The following is a 6000-nucleotide window of genomic DNA, read 5'->3' as shown; positions in this document are numbered from 1 at the left end:
ATCTGGACTTGGCTGGGATGTTTTCTCAATTTTCAATTGCTGTTGTATATAAATATCTTTTTTATACACATATATGTGTCCGTGGATTTGTTTCTCTAGTCTACCCAGACTAACATACTTACCATTGTATATCCTTAACTGACTCTATTTTAGTCTGTGTGCTATTCATTTATAGCACTGATTCATTTCCGTAGGATTTATTATGTATATCTGTCTGTGTGTATGTGTGTCTCAGTTTGTTCCACTGTTTTAATGCTGAGAATTTGGATAACCTCTTCTGTCTTGCTAATTGGAAGATTTGATGTAATGAAAGAAAAATTGTTAGCCCACAATGTCTGTTCAGAAGTGCTATATTTCAACTCAATTGGTGTAATCCTAATGCTTCTAAAGAACCATATTCTTGAAATAATTTGGAATTTTTAGTGAACTGACTAAAGATTCTTTCCTGACCAAGGAAAATGGAAAATGAGGCTTTTATTTTCATGAATTGTATATGTGTTAGCTAGCCAGAATAGGGACCAAGTTGTCCACTGGGCATGCTCCAAACTTAAGCTCTGAGCTAGGAAAGGGTAGTACACCTGGATGGGTGGGCCCCAATCTGGGCCAGGTAAGATTTATTCGGCCAATGGAACAACCAGGACTGCCGACCATGCCTCCCAACGGTGTTGGGATCACTGAAAAGCCAGAAACTTTGAGATCACTGCTTTCTACCCAGCAGCTCCTACATAGTCCCACGAGGCCGGGATGCGGTCTCGCACAGCTGTGCCACGGTCTTCTCCTTGTCCAGCTTCCCCTAGGTTGGACTGCAGTTATCCTCTGTCATCAGTTTTCCATATGTGCGTGAGAAGTGCTCTGAGGGTGACTGTAAAACCTGGAACTTCTATCTTTTATAAAACTCACTTAGATCACAAACCAGGTTTTGGAATGAATTTTTTCTTGTGTGAAGCCAAGGACTGAGAGGTATTTCACCCGAGAAACCTAACAAATGTATCTGTCTTTGCTGTGCATAAAATTTCCATCTTTGATTGCCATTATCACCATTAACCACAGTCATATCTTGTACCAGCTCTTAAAAACAGTTTACTTTGGCTTTTTCTCTATTAGAAAATGACCAGGTAAAATATTTTTCCACCCAATGTAGTGTTATCTGGTGTTAACATATTTTTAATACAAAATTCTGTAGGATGTGCACATACACACAGGTATAATTTACTCAGGAACAAGTAGTAGATAGGATCAAATTATGATTTATCGCTCAGGCCAAAGCAAAAGTAATGCTTAAGAAATCCAGGTCAATGTGCCATTTGTCCTAAGGGTTTTATATTGTTGAGGCATCCCCAGGGTAGGGCCTCAAACTAGATGTTTGGCTAGGAAATATGTACTTTTTATTTTACTTTGGTTGTTTGTTATGTTCGCCCAACCGCAACAGAGTTAAGGGATATGATATTACTGATAGAGATACTTTTCACCCTATGATGGCTAGCAGGGAGGGTTTAGACCAACTACCCAAAGAGCAAGCAAGGATTTTTAGCTCGTCTAAGGTTGGGAAGGGGAGGAAGGGTAACCAAGGAGGCATGTTCTGAGTAGCTATGCCGGCTTTGGGCTCCTTGAAAACTGGAAACTGCTTCTCCAAGGCCACTGAATGTTCAAAGCCTCAAAATAGCCTTGGTGACAATATGGTTTCAGTAATCGTCTCCAATGCTGTGTCTTGTATGTGAAGAGTAACCTGTAGTGACATTGGCGCAGCATGAGGCAGTGTTCATTACTGCACAATTTCATAGATCTTATTGCTACGTGGGAAGCTTACATGATTAGGCTGAAAAATGGAGATGGACACATCAAAATAATGTTCTAAGAATGGGACTTCTGAATGCCTCAGAGTCATATTTTGATGTTTAGGTTTTTTTCTCTGATATCATCTAGATTGCCATATCATTTCTAAAGAAACCTATTTGTTAATTGTTTTCCATTTGTGATTTAAGTTGATGTGTTTAAGAAAATTGCGTTAAAATATACTTTATGTTGTGAGTCAAATAGGCTCAATAGTAACAGGATTGATCTTGTGCTTTACCCAGAACATGATCAGTCAATATAAAAAATATACCTCCCTTCTATTTGCAGAGAATAAATTATATGCATCTATTTTATTTTTTTAATGGGAAGCCTTTTTGCTTCTTAATACAATCAGGTACTTAATTTTAAAAATTTCTGATAGTAAATGATGGTAATAAGAAGAGAAAGATGATAAATTTTATCCATCATGTCTTATACCAATATACTTGATCATATTAGTAATATATTTTTATAAAAGGAAATAATATTTCCTTTCTGGGAAAATAGTGTTAGACACTGTGATGGTAAGGTGTCATGTCAACTTGCCTAGATCAGGATTCTCAGTGGTTTGTCAATTAAGACTTAGTAATGCCCCTTAATGTGACCAAATAGAGTGTAACCAACTTCATGATGGAAATCTACTGTGACCAGCCAATGAGTTCTAAGAAGTCAAGAATGAAATGCAAGCCCCTACTCAGCTCACTGATCTGATGCAATTTAAAGGAAGTTTCCCTGGGAGTGTGTCCTAGGTCCTATTTAAATACATGTTGTGGAAGAGTTTTGCTTTTGTTTTTTCTGGGTCTGGATCCTGCACCTGGCTAATTAACCTCTGTTTCTTTGAACTTGAGTGAGGGTTCTGCCATATTGTGTAATGACTCTGGAAGCTATCAGAAGCCTGCCAACTGACCTGCCCTCTGAACTTTTGGATGTTGATCCATTTTCTCTCAAGCCCCAAGCTTTAACTGTTGACCGTGGATTTTACAGCCTGATGTTGTTTATGGTGTTCCTGTAAGAGGTATACATGTAGAAATATTGGAAGTTATACAAAATTAAATGGAAAACACTAAAATAATTCCACATTCTAGGCATTAGTAGACTGAAATGGACTTGTACTAGCCAATTTGAATCAGAATATAATCTAATTTGCTATGCTCACAATCATACAATCGAGAATTCCATGCATCCTCAAAAAGGACATTTCAAGATCTATTTTGAAGTACAATGCTGTCTGAGATAGGATTATATTTTACCCCTTCTCAAGGAAATATACTTAGTTCAACAACTTTTCAAATTTATGCACCAACCATAAAAGCTAGCGAGGAAGAGTTGAAGAATTCTACCAATATCTTCAACTTGAAATTGATCAAACATGCAATCAAGATGCATTGACAATTATTGGTGATTGGAATGCAAAAGGTGGAAACAAAGAGGAAGGAAGAGTACATTGAAAATAGGGCCTTTGTACTAGAAATAAAACTGGAGCTCACATGATAGAATTTATCTAGAATAATGACTTCTTTCTTGCAAATATCTTTTTCAATCACAGAAAAAGCAACTATGTACATGGCCTTCTCCAGCTTGAATATCCGGAATCAAATTGACTACATCTGTGGGAAGAGATACTGGAGATGCTCAATGTCAGCAGTTAAAACCAGGTTAGGGGCTGGCTATGGAATGGGCCATCTATTGCTCTTATGTAAGTTCAAGTTGAAGCTGAAGAAAATAAAAATAAATCTACTAGAGCCAAAATAAGACCTTCAGTGTATCCTGCCTGAATTGAGAAAACATATCAAGAACAAATTTGACATATTGTCCCTAATGACCAAAGACCTGATGAGCTATAGGATGATATCAAGGGCATCATACATGAAGAGAGTAAAGGGCATCAAAAAGATAGGAAGGAAAGAAAGAAACAGCCAACTTGAATGTCAGAAGACTCTTAAACATGCCCTTAGTCAAAGAGCGGCTAAGGCAAATGGGAAAAATGGTCAAGTCAAAGAGCTGAACAGAAAATTTCAAAAGGCAGCTCAAGAAGACAAAGTCAAATATGATAATTAAATGTGAAAAGACCTAGAGTTAGCAAACCAAAAAGGAAGAATACACTTAGCATATCTTAAATTTAAAAAGTCAAGAACAAATGGAAACCTTGAGTCTTGATATTGAAAGAGTCTATGGGAAAAATATTGCTCGATGCAGGAAGTATCAAAAGATGGTGCAAAGAATACACAGAATCACTGTGCCAAAAAATCCTAGTCAACATTACACAATTTCAAAGGCTAGCATCTGAGCAAAACCAGTCCTACTGTAAGAAGTCAATCTACACCGAAAGCATTAGCTGAAAAGAAAGCTCTGGGAATTGACACATTTCAACAAGCTTATAAAGCACTGGAAGCACTTATTTGTCAATGACCAGATATGAATCTCTTCCAGTTGGCCAAGTAGCTGTATTCCAAATTTCTGTGCAATTCAAGGTCTTTCAAGACTCCCTTTAGCTTGATAAAACTGTAGATAAGCTTCTCCTTGAATCTAGACCTCTGATCTTCCTCTCTTCCTAGCCCTTACAGAATGCAGGTGGAAATCATTCCATCTACCCTTAGCATGAAACAGAAGATATGGGAGCATGGGTGACACACCCCGTTGTTTAATTCTGTCAAACTTTTAGAAAGTCCCTGCCTTTGTTTCAGTACAGTTGGGTTCTACCCCTGCCTCCACACAGGTACTATCAAGCTGACATCAAATGTGAGTACCAGACACCCTAGATATTTGTTTGTGATTACAATCAACATAATGATCCAGAAATTACTGCCTGGAGATTTGGAGAAGCTATATTTAAGGGTTTTTTTTCTCTTCTTTTGGAAACCTTTTCCTATTCTGTATTCAAATATGCATCTCATCAAGTGTGTATCTGCTGTATTTTTCTTCTTAAGAAAAGTTGACTTAAAATGCTATATTAAAAAAATTTACCAAAACAGATCTATTCTAATCCCTAAAACCTATGAATACAACTTTATGGGAATGAGGTAAGGAGAACAGTAAGTCTCTGCAAATGTAATTAAATTAAGGATCTTGTAATCAGGAACTTATCATGGATTGTATGAGTAGGCTGAATGTTATCACATGCAAAATAAAAGAGAATCTGAAGGAGTCATAACACATATAGAGGAGAAGACCATGGGAAGTTGGAGCTGAAAGAGCTTTGAAAGTGCTAGCCTTGAAGATTGGGGTGAACTAGCCAAAAGCTAAAGAAGACTGGCAGCCACCAGAAGTTGAGAGAGACAGAAAAATGCATTCTCATCCAGGGTCTCTGATGGAAGCATGTCTCTGCCAACTCTGATACTGATTTGTGTCCTAAGATCCAGAACTGTGGAGGATAAATTTAGGGGAAATAAATGAAAGCCCAGCAAGTTTGGGGGATTTGCTATAGGAGTCACAGGAAACTAATACAACTACCATGAAAAATATGTAGCAATCTCTTCAAGTAATGCCTATATTTTTTCCACTGATGTATAGATACACACACACACACACACACACATACATACACATATATACTGATTCCTAGAATTTCTGTGTCTACCTGAAAACATCCCTAACTTGGTAATAGTTGAGTTGTCTTAATGTTCTCCATTATCTTCTCTACTTGATCTTTCTGGGTTCTAATATCCATTGCAATGGCTACATATCATCAACTTACAGACAAAATTCATGATTAAAGGGTTTACTAAGGATGCTAACAAGTTGTAATGACAGTGAAAAATGCTCAGGGTAGTTGTTTACCATGACATGTTATGAAGTTTTAACTGTGCTAGCAATTGCCCAAATGGGCATACCACTCTGACTCAAACCAAATGGATTCAGCTCAAATGTCATGGGTCAACAAACCCAGCTCCTTGAGTGAAATGCCCAGAAGCACCTCACTCCAGTAAGCCTCAGTATAAAAGCACTCAGTTCCACTTCTGTGGATCAGAAAGTCTAACTTGCCCAATTAAGTGTGCAGAGGCACCCTACTTTGAAAGGCAGGTTACAAAACAAAAGCACTCATTTTAACTTGTTCCTTGGGTTGGGGAGTCCATCACACTCTTCCATGCTCTGGCTCCTGATTCTGCTGCTAGTCCTCTGATGGTGTAACTGTCATCTGGATCCAGGAGGTTCCCTATGCAGGGATCT

Source organism: Tenrec ecaudatus, chromosome 4 (genome assembly GCF_050624435.1).
Source record: "Tenrec ecaudatus isolate mTenEca1 chromosome 4, mTenEca1.hap1, whole genome shotgun sequence".
Classification (NCBI taxonomy): domain Eukaryota; kingdom Metazoa; phylum Chordata; class Mammalia; order Afrosoricida; family Tenrecidae; genus Tenrec; species Tenrec ecaudatus.
The sequence above is the reverse complement of the archived record's forward strand: the minus strand, read 5'-3'. Positions refer to the sequence as shown.